Genomic DNA, 19,573 nt, shown 5'->3' with positions numbered 1-19,573 from the left:
AAGAAAAAGAGAGAGAAAAAGAGAGAGAGAAAAAGAAAGAGAGGGAAAGAAAGAGAGAGGGAAAGAAAGAAAGTAAGAGAAAAAGAGAGAGAGAAAAATAATATTTTATTAATAAGGGCTTTCTTTCAGATCTTCAAATGATTGTGTACAAATTACCTTTTATTATTAAAGAAAGATTTACCCTATAATATGCTTCCATAGTTCACAACAGTTCAAACATTGCAAAGAGCCATTTTAAAGCACATCAGCTGAGAATGTTACTGGGTGTCTGATTTCAACGCTAGCACTGACACCGTGTGTCAGGCCATGTAATCTGATCTCCAACATCTGTTCCTATCTCTTAAGAGGGAACATCTGTTCCCCCCCCCACTGCTTCGAACAGATTGTACAAGTTTTATACCATATACAATACAATCGAATTGTATCGTTTTTCTCATTTTTAACTCTTTTTCAAAAATTTTAAAACATATTTGGTTTGTACCTCTGCCAAAAATCATGGACATTACATTATAACACAACATTTCCCAACTACAACAGCGACAAAAGATCGCTTAGAGGACAAATCTCATGAAATCCACTGACCAGTCCCTGCGCATGAACCGACCATTGTTTTCTTCCGATAAAGTCACTCATAATTTATATTTTATCCGAAATGTCACTTTATAATAACTTTTAACACTTGTTTATTTTTTTTAATTTTATTTTTACAATTTTTTATAATATTATTTTTTATAAAGTTTTTTAGATTGAACATAACTTTCATATTTTAATATTTTTCTCTGGGGAACCTTATAATAAACCAAACCCAAGTTTAGAATCTGTTGTAAACATTGCTCAAACCTCTACTTATTAATTCTTACAACCAGATCTGTAGGATTTCAGTTAAATACAAAATACCATGTTGTTTACCATTATCTGAATTGTATTAAATTCTTCACACAATCTCAATCAACAATTTTCCCATTAAACCTTTGTTCTAATCCCATGTTTATGCTTTGACATGTCATAATATATTTTCCGTTGTTGGGGATAACCTATTCATAAACATTTATAGGCAGAATTAAACTTAATTATCTCATTAGAGAACTTCTTTACACTCTGACACTAATTAACTAATTACCCTATGTAACCGGGACCCCCCTTTGAGATATTCCAACCCACAAATCCCAGTGGTCACAATCCCATGTATTTGAAAAAAGATATATAGTTTCATTCAGATTTGGGTGGCACAGTCCATCATATCACTCATCTCCAGAGAATATTTTCGAAGGAACCTCTTAATCATCACCCAGGGGATATTGGTAATTATCGGTACAGCTAATGCAAAGCTCTTCAATGCCATGGCATACATAAGGGATAAGCACTTAAAAGTGTTGTTGTACCTCTAAAGGGGCCGCTGAAACTGTCCACAGGTTCTTTCTCTAATCTGTGCAGGCAGCCAGGAACATAGCAGTATCTCTTCCATACAGGCTCAATAAACATTAGGGGTGTCTTATTTTGAAGGTTATTGCTAGGAAAGTGTCACATAAATTGCAAAGGACTTCTCTCTGTCTCTAAACGGCAATAATGCTATATCCTCTCCTGGCTGGGAACCTGGGGGATTGCTGTAAAGGCTGAAATTTGATAGACTGAAATTATCTAGCATCTGCAGGACCATCAGACACTGCACCCAGGGGATTGTCTCTACTCACAAATCCTAGTAAAGATCAGTCCAGAGATATGACCTCCAGCAAAGTAGTCTAGTTTCCAGTACAAGAAGGGGGAGAGGGTCCAGAGGCAAACAGTCCCCCAGCTCTCCAGTATTCCAACCTATTTAACAGTAACCCAGCCACCTTCTGGGTACACCTCCCCAATAAATATTCAGGCTGGGAATTTTAATCCTCCCACCCTAAACTCTAGTAGCTTTTTCTAGAGATAGGGAAAGTAATCAAACTTCCAGCCTGTGAAACCCTAACAGACTGTACTAAACAATTACTGCTTCTGTGAATTTACCTAACAGCCTAGCTATGAGGACTGCCACAAAAGTGTCATTGTTAACTCCTGTCAGTAATAAAAAATCTTCTTACATCTGCACATAATTGCTACGGCTTGGTTCATAAGGTTAATATCATTTTTTGCTGGTTAATCAGCAGAATTATAATGGATCATACTAAGGGATTGCACAATGCTGTTTTATTCTCAGCACTCACTATCACAAATCGTAAATCTGGAAATCAAATTTCACTAATTGTGTTCACATTCATTTTTTTTTTTCAATAAGCATAATTGTCTAAATGTTTAAATCAATAATCTTAATGTAATGTGCCCTTCCCTTTCTACTTGCTGGAAATCTTATCTCAAAGGAGAGGATGTTCTTTAGTGAATAAACCTTAAACTTATTTTGTTAATGTATTCTTTTGCTGCCTAATAGCCTCTATCCATTTCTCTTTGAAGTTTAGATTTATATTTTTTTCAGATCAGAATAAGAATTTCTTACTTTTAATTAGCTCACCTATTATTTCCCAACTGATCTGTAGACTTTGATCTTACTAAAAACTTTCCTGCTTCAAGGTAACCTATTTTCAGGATATTAAAGGTCGCAGTAACAAATATTTATATCCATTGATCTGCTCATCTCTTTTGCTTTGGTTGCAGATTTTGTACACCATGCGGATTTCTGAAAACTGGGGCAAAGGATGTTTAGAGTTTCTGTTCCTAGAAACCAATGAGGTTCCATCTCTTCTTCTCCCAGATTGGCTATAGAATGAAAGCTAAAACTTTTCTGAATGATGTGAGCACTGGACCATTATTTAATTTGCTCTCATTTTCAGAAGTCTTAATAGGATTTAAAAATCCAAAGTATTTAAAGGACAACTTCACTGTTATACCTGAAGGGTTCCACATGCAGTGGCGTAACCAGAGTTATGGGCGCCCGGGGCAGACATTTTTTTTCGCCCCCCCGCTACGCCAGAGGCACCGTGTGTATGTACCATGCGTATATGCAACTTAATGCTCTGTGTAACAGGTGCAGCACAGTATTACTAGACAATGTAATGCTCTGTAACAGGTGCAGCACAGTACTACTATACAACGTAATGCTTTGTAACAGGTGCAGCACAGTATTACTATACAACTTAAAGTGGGGGTTCTCCCTAAAAAAAAAAAAAAAAATTTCTAGCATCTCATTCAGCATAGTAGCGTGAGCTACAGTATGCCTTTATATATTTTTTTGGCGCCGTACTCACTGTGTAATCGCCTACGAAAGTTTCCGGGGAATGGGCGTTCCTATTCAGAGGGCTAGTGATTGACGGCCGGCTATTCTGGAATTTTACTACGCTATTAAACAGTGAGTACGGCGCCAAAAAAAATATATAAAGGCATACTGTAGCTCGCGCTACTATGCTGAATGAGATGCTAGAAAGTTGTTTTTAGGGTGAAACACCGCTTTAATGCTCTGTAACAGGTGCAGCACAGTATTGCTATACAACTTAATGCTCTGTAACAGGTGCAGCACATTATTACTATACAACTTAATGCTCTAACAGGTGCAGCACAATATTAATATGCAACATAATGCACTGTAACGAATGCAGCACAGTATTGCAATACAACATAATGCTCTGTAACATGTCCAGCACAGTATTGCTATATACCATACTGCTCTGTAACAGGTGCAGCACAGTAATACTATTCAACATAATGCACTGTAGGGGGATTTGTCATTTAACAGAATTTCAGTAACTTCTTTGCTGTGCAGTCAATCTGTGGTGTGTACTGAAGGAAGTAGATAACGTCACATGGCATGGTGCCTGGTGGGGTAGCAGCATGGAGGTGGTCTGAGTCTCCTCCTCTCCCCCAAGTAGGTGCTGGTGTGGTGTGGTGTGGTGTGGTGCGGTGCCGAGTACTAGTGGCTCACCTCACCTGCAACTTCAACTTCAACTTCAAGCTCTCCTCCCAGACGAAGTCCACTGCACATCCGCTGCTGTCAGGGTGGAGCAGATGGCGGCGGAATCAGGATACAGAAGCGCGGGCGGGACTCCTCCAGGGGCAGCCTTTGCGCATGCGCCCGCCCACGTTCATGGATTGGTCAGCCCCGCCAGCACATGACCACATACGCCCAATCACAGGGCGCCATCTGCCGCAAAATGGTGGCTCGTTTGGATTAGTGAGTGACACTGTATATGAGTTTCCATTGATTTTAAAAAGGTGACACGGATGCCGGGATTTCGCCCCCCCCCCCAATTTTTTGCCCGGTGCGACGGCCCCCCTAACCCCCTGCCCCCCCCCCCGCTACGCCACAGTCCACATGTACTGGCACTTTAAGGCTGGCTCCACCCAGGAGTGATGACAATGGTCAAGGGGCATAGTAGCCATCTTAGAGAGAGCACATGACCTGAAATAAACATCCATTGTTCCAGACCAGAGTCTTGTGTCTCTCACAACACAAAGGATATAACATTCACTTAAAAGAAAACGACAAACCCACTCTCTCTATCCCTCTAACAGAGTCTTACATCCTCTGGTGTATAATCTTTTCCTTCTCTAGCCAGACCAGTAGCTCTCCATAGACTTTAACGGGGCTGTAGTCCACACTACAGATGCTAGTGGAACAAACCATCCAAGTCTACTATAGAAGTACTGAAGTCATTCTCTCCACACACTTACCCATACTGAGCAAGGGGTTCTGAGATAAGGGTTTGAGCAGCTTCACATATTCAGTATATATTCAGTACATGCCCGGACTGGAAACAAAAAATAGGCCTGGGCAATTTAGACTGAGCAGCCAATTTTCCAGCAACCGCCCATTCGCAAGGGCGGTTGGTGACGGAATAATCAAGGAGTCGGTCCTCCGCACTGTAATGTAATGGGGCACTGTGATATAAAGGGGACTGCACTGCAAAGGATACTGTAATGATTACAGCCCCCCTTAACAGTGCAGTTCCCTTTTCATCACAGTGGAGGGATGGGAGAGCCAGTAGAGGACACACAAGCATGGCCGCATAGTATCCCCCTCTCTCAAGCACTTTGTATATCAAATCTATGTAAGTACTGTAGATCACTCTCTCTAATGATGGGGTTGGCTTTAAATGCTGTGAGCATTCTAATTGTACCTTCCCCGATATATATATTGAACCTGTATTACTATTGATTATGTCCTTCTGCACCCAGGCTTTGTTCTCTTCCTTTTTCACCTCTAATATTTTAGGTTTTTCTATTTTTCTTTTTTCCCCTCTTTACGTTTTGTTGTTCTTTGTGTTCTTTAATTTTTATCCTTTATTTATTTTTATTAATAATTCCTCCTTTTTTTCATTATTATTTATATATTTTTTATTTTTTGTATATTTATTATTATTTTAATTTTTTCACACTTTATTTTTATTTTTTTCTTACTTAGGTAATTTTCTTTACTTGTTTTTTTAAGTTTATTTTCCAACATTTTTCTCAGTTTCACCGTATCCTCTTAATTTATCTATTTTCCCATGCATTTCTTCCTTTTTTACTATTCTCATTTCTCTATCTTCTATTCTTTTTCTCTTATTTTCCTCACCTTTGTATCTTTTTTCTTAATATATCTTTTCTATCCATTCTTCTTCCCCCCTTCCCCTCTTTTTCTTTTTGACACCATTTATCTTTATCTATTAACACTTTCCTGTGTCCTCCATTATTCCTTGGACTGCCTTTTCTCCTGCCTTTTCTCGTTTACCTGTTTTCCTTCCTTCCTTGTGTCTCCTTTCCTTGTATGCACTCCCGATCTGATGGCTTGACTTCTCACTTTGTTTCTCCTACACTTTGAATGGACGTAATCTGCCTAGGTAGGTGGGGTCTCCCGACGTCATCCGTTTCCATTTCTTCAGCGATGCCAGCCCTGGCAGTGTCCCGTTGCCTAGAGATCATCGGCTGCAGTGCGCGGATGACGATCACTGTTTTAATTGGATCCGACATGCTGCCTAGCAACCAAGGAGCCCTGTTCAGTCTACAGATCTCCAGCTCCTCCAGCCCCTGCTCTGCTGATAGAAGACATCGTCAGCAAGGCAGGAGAGCCTGGAGAGGAGACACAGGCACGGCCGCACAGTGGGAGGTGAGCGGGGACCACGGCCTGTGTTAACCCTCTCAAGGCCGCGGTCGCCGCCTGCCTCCTGCTGTGCAGTCCGGTCATCAACAGGCATCGGACTGCGGCCCCAAGGTTGAGCCGGCGGCCCCGGCCCACCGGGCAAATGCCTAGTGTGCCCAATTGCCAGTCCGGGCCTGATTCCGTATATTTTTGAGGATATTTCACAGTGCCTGCAGCTGCCAAGGTCAGTGGAGGCTTGTTAAATAAAGATTGTTTAATGCTTAATAATAATACATAAATACCTGAATATAAATAGCCTGGCCATATATTCACTTTGAGCACATGTGCTTAGCTCTTAACCTTGGCTGTAACTGCTAGCCAATGGTTCTAGGCCTGAACCCAGCAGAGCTCATATGCAAATACTGAAACCAAAAGCTATTTTAAAAATAACCCATACTAAGGAATTACAAAGGCTGCAAACAGGTAGGCTCTTTATTGCAGAAGAAGCATGCAATGTCTTTTCTGCAATAAAATAAAGTTACCTACCTGTTTACAGTCTGCATTAGAATGTTGACTGAGCACAGATCATGCATGCCGGGATGACTGAACTACTGTGCATGCACAGAAGTGACATCATCCCACATCTGCCAATCAAGATAACCGAACCCTGGCACTCAGTAGAGGTTGTCAGAGCTAGAGAGGAATCTCAGAGCTGTAAAAATTGCGGACTTTAGTCCTGCTTTAATGTGATTTTCAATATTTCAAAATCTGCAGCTTTCTTTAAATAGAAGTAAGGCCCTACTTCTTCTGGGGATCACAGGAGTGCACTTTGTTCTTCACTCCTGCGACCCGTATTCAGTCAAAAGTGGACTCAATTCTGCTCTTGGTTGACGTCACTCAGCCTGTCCAGACTCTGATGCTGGAGCCGCAGCTGACTCAGCCTCTCAGAGTGCTGCTGAAAGTCTGAGCCAGCCTGCTTCCAAAATCTTCACAGCCCAGGCTCCAATAAGCACTGGAGGTGCAGAGCAGAGACCTAGGGCCAGATTCTCAAAGGCGTTACGACGGCGTAATGCCATTTGCGCCGTCGTAAGTCCTAATCTGGCCCAGGGTATCTATGCGACTGATTCTTAGAATCAGTTACGCATAGATACCCATTAGATCTGACAGGCGTAAGGCTCTTACGCTGTCAGATCTTAAATGCAATTTTTTTTCCCGCCGCTAGGTGTCGCATCGTCGTCTTCCCCATCGTCTATGCAAATTAGCAAGTTACGCGAGATTCCCGAGCGTACGCGCGGACGACGCAGTGATTTTACGACGTTTCCGTAAGCGTAAACTTGCCCCTGCTATAATGAGGGGCAAGTTTACGTAGGTCCGTCGTATGCCATGTTAAGTATGGCGTCGGGTCAGCGTCGGCTTTTTCCGTAGTTTACGTCGTTTTCGTAAGTCGTTCGCGAATACGACTTTACGTCAATGACGCTCACGTCGGCGTCATTGACGTTTTCCGTCGTGAGCTGGAGCATGTGCACTGGGCTATTTGTCCGCCCGGCGCATGCGCAGTTCGATTGGCGCGGGGGCGCGCTTAATTTAAATACAAGCCGCCCCCTTTGAATTACGCGGCCTTACGCCGGGCCAATTACACTACGCCGACGCAAATTACGAAGCAAGTGCTTGGAGAATACGGCACTTGCTCCAGTAATTTGCAGCGGCGTAGTGTAAATGGCTTACGCTCCGCCGCCGCAGATTCTACAAGAATCTGGCCCCTAGTGTTCACTGAAGACCGAGAACTGAGCGATCAGTAGTCTCTGATCGCTCAGTTCTTGATCTTGGAGATGACAAGGGACAGATGCAACATCGGACTTATGATGCATCCATCTAGGTGAGTATGATTGTTTGTTTTTTGAATTCCCATACCTCTCTTTTCAAAAAATAACTAGCTATCCTGCCATGAAGATTATTGGTGTTTGAGTGAACTAAATGTCACCCAATTTGGGTTTAGATCTGCTATACGAAAAAGTGATTTTTTTAGACAAATTGCATCTATCCATTTTGCCCTCTCAACTTCACTCCCTCCCCACATGCACATCTACCTCCATCCCATGGAAGCACCCTCCCCCACCCCAGATAAATACTTACCTTCATCCCACATCTGTGGCCTGCCTCAATGTTTACATCCTGCAGGTCAAACCATGTGTGCAGTAGACTCCCATAGTCTATCAAAATGCTTGTATAAAGATGTATATGTGGTTAATTCAGTGGGAATGGGGGTTGCGGATTGGGAAAAAAGGAAGAGCGAACTTTGTCTTGAAGTACACTTATTTCCCAATGTCCACTTATCATTTAATGTAGATTACCTTTACCTTTTTTTAGATACTCTCCCAGGAGGTTATACAAGGACACGCTCCTTTACCACAATTATCTGCCGTTTACATTGCTGTCAATCACTAAATAAAATGTAATTTCTGAGGCTGGTATGTTGGTATCTCCCCCAGTACGGTAATTTCCAGGATGTAACATCTTGTGGCCAATAATTCAATAGAGGAGATTTTCTGTCATTAATAGAAAAGCAGCACACAGTGGGATTAACTGTGAACAACAGACTAAAACAAGTGACCCATGTCCAAGCTCTCATTTTCTTTCCTCTGACCTAAATAATTCAGCTAAATTCCTCCAGAGCCGACAGGACATGCTTCATTCACATAAACACGTCTAACTGAAAAAACAAACAAAAAACACAACATTAATTAATGGGGGAAAACTGTGGTGATGAATGTTCTATTTCTACAGTCAGAATGTGACTCCTTATGAGACCATAAAGACAACATCTTTTGGCATTAAATGATGTGGGCAGGTTCTAATAGGAATCGTGTTTTTTGCAGCTTAAACGGGAAATTCAGTTCTAAGTCAATGTTATTTTCTAGCAAAATGTAAAGAAGCGATCACTTTGTAATGTACATGCTGATAAGCCAACAAAGCTAGAAAGATGTATAAGATGAATTACATTTTATCTGCAGCTTTGTGGTCATCCATCTCTATCTCACTGCTTGTGATGTTTCAAAGCTTACAAAGTAACATAAACCAGCAATACTAATTTATTGTGAGTGTGTGAAGGTTGTCACAACTGGAAAAATACAAATGGTCAAAGGTAACTTTTTTTTTTTTTAGCTTTTAAAATAGATTTGTCATAATTTTTACTTTAGTGTTTTGTCCCCCGAGTAAGTGGCCAGCGCCGGGATCGATCTGATCCTGAGCGCCACCGAGTGCAGCCGAGTCCCATAGCAAGTTCCGCCTTCTGGAGCCTGCGCAACGCCTTATGATGGACGTCCCACTGGTCCAATGCCGTGAACGCGAGACCATCATAGGCGGAAATTACAATACGGCCGCGGCCACATCCCTGCTCGGTGCTAGGGTGGGCCGCAGACGGCTCTCCTCTCCTCAAGGCTCCTCGACTCGCCTCCCCTCCAGCCAGGCTCCTCGGCTCTCTGACGGAATGACTGTCTGCTGCTGTGACACCGCTGAGCTGAGGTAGGTCAGAACCGTCAGAAAGTGTAATAATGTGTATGTAAATGTCAGTGTATGTCAGGTAGGTCAGTGAATGTAGGTAACTACCGTCAGTGCAGGTAGGTCAGTGTAGGTAGGTCAGTGTATGTCAGGTAGGTCAGTGCAGGTAAGTCAGTGTATGTACGTAACTACCGTCGGTGCAGGTAGGTCAGTGTATGTAGGTCACTACCGTCAGCGTATGTAGGTCGGGTAGGTCACGTGCTAGCCCAAAAAAAAAGCCCCCGTCACATACAAATCGCCCCCCCCCCCCCGGTTCCTGGCCTTGGACTTTGGGCTGAAGCCCCTGGTCTTTTTGCCACCTAGCAACACCCCTGCCCATGGGGCAAAGTACATATAGTACTTTGTACCAGATTTCTATTTACATTCTAACCCTAGTTATGGGTACCATCCTGCCCCCTTCTCTCCTGCCGCAGACTACCCAACAAAAGCTATAAACAAAATGGCCGTTTCATAGTTGCAGCTTGTTTCAGCTGTGAACACTTTCCTGAGAGGAGCAAAGGCAAGAGCAATGCAGTGGCCAATTTATCCCCCCCCCCCCATTCCTCTTGCCATTGCTTGTTTGTGGAAGGTATTCACAGCCAAGACAAGCTGCAGCTATGAACCAGCCCTTTTCCTATATAACTGTTGTCGGCCTGGGCAAAAAGGGACGGAGAAAGGTATTCATAACAATGGTTAGAAAGCAAATGGGACAAGGTACTACATGAACTTAGCTCTATAGGGGACAGAACTGTAAAATGTAAATTATAATGATAGACCTTCTTTAAAGAGTCGTCTCCTGGCTTCCCATGCATCGTGTATACGCAAACATCAAGATCTCTCTGCAATCATTTTCGATTGTGTTCCTATTGACTTAGGAGATAATGATGATAAATTATTTTATTGATAGAATTAATGTTGTGATGATAAATTATTCTTATCCCAGCAAGCCAGATAATCAGTATGTGCCAACTCAATATTGAACCTTGCAACCTAAGGCCCGGTTCACACTGCTGCGAATTCTATTGCGAATTTGAGCCGTTGCGATTTCTTAAAGCGGGAGTTCACCCATTTATTAAAAAAAAAAAAATTTCCCCTTAGATTCCTGCTCGTTTGGTCTAGGGGAATCGGCTATTTGTTTTAAAATATGATCCGTACTTACCGTTTTCGAGCTGCATCTTCTTCCGTCGCTTCCGGGTATGGGTCTTCGGGAGCGGGCGTTCCTTCTTGATTGACAGTCTTCCGAGAGGCTTCCGACGGTCGCATCCATCGCGTCACTCGTAGCTGAAAGAAGCCGAACGTCGGTGCGGCTCTATACTGCGCCTGCGCACCAATGTTCGGCTACTTTCAGAAAATCGTAACGCGATGGATGCGACCGTCGGAAGCCTCTCGGAAGACTGTCAATCAAGAAGGAACGCCCATTACCGCAGCCCATACCCGGAGCGACGGAGAGGATGCATCTCGTAAACGGGTAAGTACTGCTCATATTTTAAAACAAATAGCCGATTCCCCTAGACAAAACGAGCAGGAATCTAAGGCTAAAAAGTGCTCTCTAAGGGTGAACCTCCGCTTTAAATTCGCAAGTCATTAAAATAACATTGTTTTCCATTAGTGCAATGCGAATCTAAGCTGCGGGAAAAAAAGGGTCCCGTGCATGTTTGACCCACGTGCGATGAGAATTCAGCTCTATAGACTGGCATTCCCTGAAATCGCGGCAAAATCACGGCGGCATCACGCGATTTTGATTTGCAGCAGTGTGAACCTAGCCTTAGACTGGGGTGCCATTAAAGTTCATGCGTGTGGAAAGGCAGGCGTCCCAATACTTTTGGTAATATAGTGTATATCACCACTTGCTGTCGCCTGAGGAGAGTTCAGCTAGCTGGCACCATATACATAGCTCTGATCCGATGAAATGAAGGACTTTTCATTCCCGATGTAATGGAAACACAATCAAATACCATGAAATATTTACTTTGAAGTGGACTCCCAGGCATTAGGAAAGGAAACAGTCAAACATTTAGAAATAGCTGCAACATGTCATTTGTAAAATAACCAATAATAACTGGTGACAAGCATGAGCGTTATAAATAGAAGCAGTTTGTCAGCAGCAGACAGTCATCATGTAAAAATCACACTTTCTGGGAATGGACATTCTTGTGGTTTGTTGGATATTTAGAAGCTGCAGAATCCACACTACAGTGAGCAACGTTAGGCACTGGCATGGCTCTGAGCTTCAATAGAAGATACAATGAATGGCAAAGTCTGATTGAAGAAACATCCCAAATGGCAAATTAAATAAATAGAACAGAAAAAATTGAATATTAAAGTGGACATTGCAATAATTTAGCAAGTCTGCATGAATGAATGAATTCCTGACATGTCACAGTAACATTTTTCAAGACGCATACATTTTTTAATTAAAAGGCAGTTCTTGGGCTCCAGTCAGGTGACTTTGCCAAGGTTGAGATGATGTCATGATGAGTTGACTGCAGGCAGGAGGAAGCATTTCCTCAGTCACCCCCTGTGATTAGACTTCAATTTTATAGCACGAGGCTGCAGCAGGGGGCTGATCTGTGAACTCAGCCAAGCACTGCACAGTAACCAAGATTTACATAATAGTGTCATTTAGGCCCCATGCATACGAGACGCTGGTAAACTCGAGTTCAGAGGCATTTGGGCATTTTTTTCCACTGCCCCTGAACACATTTAATGTTATCCTATGTGTCCATGCACACATTCACATTTTTTTGCGTTTTAAAGCAGTTGAGTTTAGGCTCGTTTTTTCAGACGCAAAATTTTGGGTTCAGACGCAAAGGTTTTTACGTTTCAAAGCTTTGGGAGGGTCTACAATGTCTTTGTTATGAACGCTGATAGCCGCAAACGCGGTAAAACGCGGCAAAACGCAGCGAAATTCGCGGCAAAAACGGGCGTTTTAAACGCCGGTTTTTGCCTTTGAAAACTGGAGTTTACATGTGTTTGCATTTGCTTCTTGTGTGCATGGGGCCTTATAAATGACTATCTTAGTCCAGAAATATGACTGACCCTGGAAAATACCTGATCAAAGATTGAGTCATTATTTTGGAGAGAACCAGAAACAGATGAAGGCATTTATAGGTGGAGTATCTTGTACTCTGTGAGAGACAATAGGGCTCATTCACATTCGCCTATATGCTTAAAGGAATTGTAAAGGAATTTTTTTTGCTGAAATGACAGTTTACAGGGTATAGAGACATAATAGTTAACTGATTCCTTTTAAAAATGATTAAAAATAGATAAAAATCAATCATATAATGTGCCTGCAGTTTCTAGTTTCGTTTTTACATGTTGTTTCCTGCTTCTGTGATGTACAGAACCACAGAGCCAATACAGGGCAGTGATGGTTTGGAAAACTAAACTGATTGGTGCTGTGGGGTTTTAGACACACAGTAATCACACCTCCTTGATTAGTGACCACAGAGAGAAAGCTCCCAGTACTGTGGTTATCAGGAAACAGACAACCAGGAAGTGTGGAGATCAGAGAAGAATTACAGCAACTTGAGAGCAAAAACGAACAATGAGGACATGAAAACAGAACTGCATTAAGGTAAAGCAAGCTATTAAGATAAACAAAAATCCTTTACAAACCCTTTAAAACAAAATCTGTTTTAGTGTACAGGTTATTTATTTTTTTGTGTCAGAGGAGCGGGGAAGTGCCTTGTGTGTTTACAAGGCAAAAACTTCATTCATTCCTATTTTCCTATGCTTTTATAAAAAGCATACCTCCTTTTGAACTTGAGAACGAGGGAAATTTCAGGGAGATGGGGAACCTTGGTGCGCTAAGCACCCCGCAGGAAAAAGTGTGTATGTCCAAGCATGATACCGGGAGGGGGAGGGTACATAAAAGGCAGGAAGGAGGACTATGGTTCATGGAAAAAAGGAAGGTGGGATCCCTATGATTCATCTAGGATGAATCATAGGATCACTATCATACATGGAAGGCAGAAAGGATCACTATGGTACATGGAAGGCAGGAAGGAAGGATCACTATGGCATATGGAAGGCAGGAAGGTTCGCTATGGCGCATATAAGGCAGGAAGGATCACAATGGTACATGGAAGACAGGAAGAATCACTATTGCATATGGAAGGCAGGAAGGATCACTATGACACATGGAAGGCAGATAGGATCGCTATGGCACATATAAGGCAGGAAGGATCACTATGCTACATGGAAGACAGGAAGAATCACTATTGCATATGGAAGGCAGGAAGGGTCACTATGACACATATAAGGCAGGAAGGATCACAATGGTATATGGAAGGCAGGAAGAATCACTATGGCACAAGTGAGTGGGAGGGAGAGGTGGCTGTACTAGCGGGGCACTGAGCGAGTCTTAGCCTTGACAGCTACCATACGGCGCACACCTGCCATGTAGACTAGTGGATTCACTAGTGTTCCTGCACTAGGCCCTGCTGTGGGATTCAGCCCAGATTGCTTGAAATCCTGGGACGTTCCCAGCGAATTAAGGATGGTTGGGAGGTAGTTCAGGTGAGCTCTGATAGTTAGGGTAGGGTGGCCAGACATCCCCGGTCAGACATCCCCGGTCCCCGGATTGAGGACACTGTCCCCAGACCAAGTCTGTCCCCAGTTTTGTCCCCAGATTGTATTTGAACAGGGGCTGGGGCAATTTCAAAGACAGTCAGTGCAGAATTAAAAAAATAATAATTCTGAATAACACACCCCCGCTCTGCCACTCCTACTAGCTTGGGGGGTGTATTTTTTCCATTACATGTGCCCCTTTCTGATGATTATGTGCTGGTCGGATCGGAGGGAATATTTCTTCAGTTTCGGGTGCATGTTCTTCTGCCTTGGCTCAAGTCCCGGCCTGCTGCCTGCCTGCTTATCTCCTTGCCTTCCCTGGTGGAGTGATCTTCCTCCTCACCCCACCCAGTAGTAGCCGAGGCCCGGAGAGTAAGTCTTGACAGGCTGTGAAACAGGCGGCTGCGCCGATGGGCAGGGAGTCGCTAATTGCTGCCATTACTAGTAAAAAAATATATATAACCCCCCCGGATTTCATTTTAAAAATCTGGTCACCTTAAAGGGTCACTAAAGGAATTTTTTTTTTAGCTAAATGGCTTCCTTTACCTTACTGCAGTCCTGGTTTCATGTCCTCATTGTTCGTTTTTGCTCTGATGTTGCTGTAATTCTGCTCTGTTCTGGACACTTCCTGGTTGTCTGTTTCCTGAGGACCACGGTACTGGGAGCTTCTAGTTTCGTTTTCCAAACTATCACTTCTCTATGGCTCTATAAAGCACAGAGGCAGGATAACATGCAAACACGAAACTGAAACTACAGGTACATTATATGATTGATTTTTATCTATTTTTAATCGTTTTTAAAAGGAATCAGTTAACTATTATGTCTCTATACCCTGTAAACAGTCATTTGAGCAAAAAATAATTTTTCCTTTACAACTCCTTTAAGTTAGGGGGGAAAAAAAGGAAGCATTTCCACAATGCACTGCAAATCACCTAAAGGAAAACTTGGCATTGTGAACAGACAATGATCAAGTTCAGAAAAACAGCAGTCACCACGCATAGTACAACCAGGCCCTTGCATTTTCATATTACTTAGTCGACATGTCGTTAACATACAAAAACTAGATCTGATGGTAGTGTCAATTTAAAAGGGTCATTTTAACAGCATAGTTGATCAGCCTGAATGATAAAACAGGGAGTAACCATAACTGCAGTTTATTAAATGGATGAAAAGATAAACGCAATGGTGCAAAACATGTTCAGGATAATATATAAAAAAAAAAAACTCATAATACACTGCAGAATGAAAGCTGCACAGACATGAAGTCCACACCAGTAATACCTCTTAACGGTTTACTAAATAAATAGAAGCACGAGTATTTACATACTTCAGCCATCCCCTGAAGGTGGCAGTAGTCAGCATATGTTACAAACAGTCCAACATAGTTTAGAGATGAAAGACAAGAGTTTAGTTTCATACAGGAGGGGTGTCCCACAATCTATCCAGCAACCCAAGGCAAGGGGATACGAGTAGTGACAGAAAATTCGTACAATCCTCAGCTGCTCCAGTTCTTTTTCTGCTTTCATGCTAAGGCGAAGCTATACGATATAGGCTCCCTGTTTTTTTTTTTTTCAAATATAAATTTTATTGAATAACACCCAGGAGAGAGGTCTCCGCATTACAGTCATTACAGTCACATAAATCAAGTTACAAGTGTGTCGGTGAAACAGTGTACAAACGTGGATCTATGCGCAATCGTACCCTAACAGCTAGGATGAAGGTTATCATCTTGAAAAGGACGACTGAAAATATAGGACCTCTCCACTTCCTTTTCATTTTTCCTCGTAGAGTCTCAGAGCGAGTAAGGTGTAGGTAGGAAGAAGAAGAGGAAGGAAGAGAAGAGAGGTAAGAGAGCAAAGAGAAGAAGAAGAAAAAAAAAAAAAAAAAGACAGGGAAAGAGAGGGAAAGGAAAGAGAAAGCAAGGGACAGGGAGAGGGGGGGTAGGCACACCAGGGAGGGGGGGGTGTCGGACCAGAGAGAGGGCGCCGGCGCCGGGAAGAACGCCAATATCAGGCGGGAAACCCCCGCCGAGTCACTGTCGCATCAGGGCCATCCCTTCATCAGAGAAAATAAATACGTTCCAGATGGTCCAGGTCTCAGAGTATTTCTCGTGCTCATGTCGCGCGGTGAGGACCAGATCTTCCATTTTTTTAATCTCCTCCACTTTTCTCAACCAACCAGAGACGGTCGGTGGAGCCTGCTGTTTCCAGAACAGAGGGACACAGGCCTTGGCAGCGTTTAGTAGGTGACGTAGCAGCGATTTCTTGTATGATTTGAAGGAAATCGTCGAGAGGTGAAGCAGAAAGAACGCCGCATCGTCTGGGATTTCGTATTCCGTGAAGGATTGAGATATGCGGCGCACCTCCTCCCAGAAGCCCCTCAGCTTTGGGCACGACCAGAAGACATGCACAAGCGAGCCCACCTCACTCCCGCACCTCCAGCAGCAATCCGAGGCGGACGGGAAACATCTACGGAGTTTGGCCGGCGTGAGGTACCACCTTGTCAGGACTTTATAATTTGTCTCCTGAATTTTGGCGCAGATTGACGTTTTAAGTGCGCAGCTAATGATGTGCTGCTGTTGTGCCGCCGAAAAGCTTCGGTCCAGGTCTCTCTCCCACTTCTCCAGGAAGGGTAGGTGAGGCTGCGTGGGCGGAGTGTTCAGCAAAGAGTACATTGTAGAGAGAGTCCGCGATACCGGGCCAGATTCAGAACAGAGTTCTTCAAACGTCGTCAATTGACGCGTGTAAGCCTGGGGGTCGGGGATAGAGTGTAAAAAGTGGTGTATTTTCACTGCGCTCCAGAAGGGGAGCCGATAGGTCCCTGACTCCTCTGTCAGTTCCACAATAGTTGGCCATCTATTCCTCAATACAAAACTGGAGGCACATTCGATGCCCTCCTCTCTCAAAGTGGCAAATTCCGCGGAACACAGTCCCGGCGTGAAGCTGGGATTACCCAGAATCGGATAGAGTGGTGAGGAGCCCGACGTAAGGGATGATCTCATGGCCGCCCTATTGCCATGGTTCAAGGTGGCCCCTATCGTTGGGTGCGACTTCAGTCTTGAATGTAGGCCGTCCTGGCACCAAAGCGCACTCCCCAGGGGAACCGATGACTGTGACTGCTCAAGGTGCACCCACAATTTAGTCGTCTTGTTACGTCTCCAGTCTAGAATCCGGCCTAAATGGGTGGCTTGGTAGTATTGTCGGATATCAGGTAGGGCCAGGCCACCGTTTTGTTTGGGGAGCGAGAGCAACTCTCGCCGTAAGCGGGGCTTTTTGTTTGCCCAGACAAAGCGGGTGAAGAGCGCGTGAACCTGTTTGAAGTAAGAGAGTGGGATGTTTATAGGGAGGGCTTGGAATAGGTAAAGGAACTTGGGTAAGATACACATCTTTATTAGGCTTCCCCTACCGAACCATGAATGTAGGCCCTTGCTCCACCTCTCCAGCAGAGAGCGAGCCTTCGCAAGGACAGGCGGAAAGTTAAGTGCAAACGTACGTGTGATGTCTTTTGGTATGTACGTTCCGAGGTAAGATAACGCCGATTCCGTCTACTTGAACCGCAAGCTAGATTGCAGGGAACGCAAAGCTTGGGGGGGCATAGCCACTCCCATAGCTTCAGATTTTGCGAAGTTGATCTTTAGGTTCGAAAGGGCCCCGTAGACCTCGAATTCCTTAAGAAGGTTTGGCAGGGAGATCAAGGGATTCGTCAGCGAAAAGAGGAGATCGTCAGCGTACGCTGAGATTTTGCATTGGGAGTCCCCCACTGGCAGCCCACATATGTCCGGATTCAGCCTGATTTTGCAAAGGAACGGCTCGAGTGACAAGGCAAAGAGGAGGGGGGAGAGAGGACACCCTTGTCGTGTTCCATTTCCAATCGGGAACGGAGATGAAAGCAGGCCATTCGCCTTAACTTGTGCTGTCGGGTTAGAGTAAATCTTTTTGATCCAGGTGATCATCTTCTCTCCCAGCCCTATGTGGCGAAGTACTGAGAACATGTAGGCCCAATTCACCCTGTCGAAAGCCTTCTCGGCGTCTGTACTGAGGAAGACACAGGGAGTACCTCCCGAGGACGCCACATGGAGAAGGTTCAACACCTTAATGGTGTTGTCCCTAGCCTCTCTTGTAGGAATGAAACCTACTTGGTCCAGGTGTACCAGCGACTGGAGGTGTTGTGCCAGACGGGAGGCTAGGATTTTCGAAAAGATTTTTAAGTCCACATTGAGGAGGGAAATGGGCCTGTAACTCCCACAGGACGACGGGTCTTTGCCCTCTTTGTGGATCAGGGAGATGTGGGCTCGCAGCGTGTCCCCAGGGAAGGCGGCATCTGAGCCCACCGCGTTAAAGAAGGCCGCCATGCGTGGGCCAATCAGGGGGAGAAGGGTCTTGTAGTACTGAGTGGTGTACCCGTCTGGGCCTGGGGCTTTGCCCGGTTTCATGGTCCCCACCGCGCTCTGAATCTCTTCAAGCGAGATTGGTGCGTCTAGCTCCTCCCGTATATCCGCTGGAAGGGAGGGGACCTGCGAAGAAGTAATGTACTCCTCCACAGTGGCCTGCGAAGGTAAACTGCTTGGTAAGTTGTAGAGAGAAGAATAAAAGTCGCGGAAACCCTTGCGATATCTGCTCCGGCAGTGTGGCTATCTGACCATTTGCGCACTGAATCTGCGGGATATAAGACGCTTGTTTCTGTTCCCTCACCGCTCTAGCCAACGTCTTCCCACACTTGTCCCCTGACTCGTACGTGAGTTTGCGGGATCTCTGTAGGTCTGCCTTGGCCCTGTAGTGCAGAAGATCTGTGATCTGCCCGCGGAGTAACCCCAGCTCAGCCTCCAGGGCCTGCGCCGGGGCGTGTTTATGTCGGGCCTCCAAAGAGGCTAGCTTGTCAAGCAGCTTGACCAGCTGCTCAGTTCTCTCTCTCTTTATGCGCGCTCCGTGCTTAATAAGCACCCCGCGGATGACCATTTTGTGTGCTTCCCACAGTGAGCCAGGCTCACAATCCTGGGTATCATTTTCCTGGAAGTAACAAGTTAGTTCTCTGGTTACCTCTGCTAGAACCTCTGGAATCTGAAGAAGGCTCTCGTTCAGCCGCCAAAAGCGGGAGCGTGGCGAGGCGCCTCCTGTGAGTGAATAAGTGAGGGAGATCGGCGCATGGTCGGACCAAGTGATGTGGTCGATTGAGGTGTTCACTACTGAATGCAACTGGCCGTGGGGGACCAGGAAGAAGTCAATCCTGGTATACAATTTGTGTGGAGACGAGTAGAACGTGAAGTCACGCTCGCCCGAGTACTGCAAACGCCACACGTCTACTAGTTGCGCTTTGTGTAACGCGTTGGCTATGCGCTTCCTGTGGCTCGGGGGAACGGAGGAGTGGCCAGATGATGTGTCGGACGTGGGAATCAAGGGGACATTGAAGTCCCCTCCTAGGATTAACTGGCCC

This window comes from Rana temporaria, chromosome 5, assembly GCF_905171775.1.
Source record: "Rana temporaria chromosome 5, aRanTem1.1, whole genome shotgun sequence".
In the NCBI taxonomy this organism is placed as follows: Eukaryota; Metazoa; Chordata; class Amphibia; order Anura; family Ranidae; genus Rana; species Rana temporaria.
Note: the sequence above shows the minus strand (reverse complement) of the source record.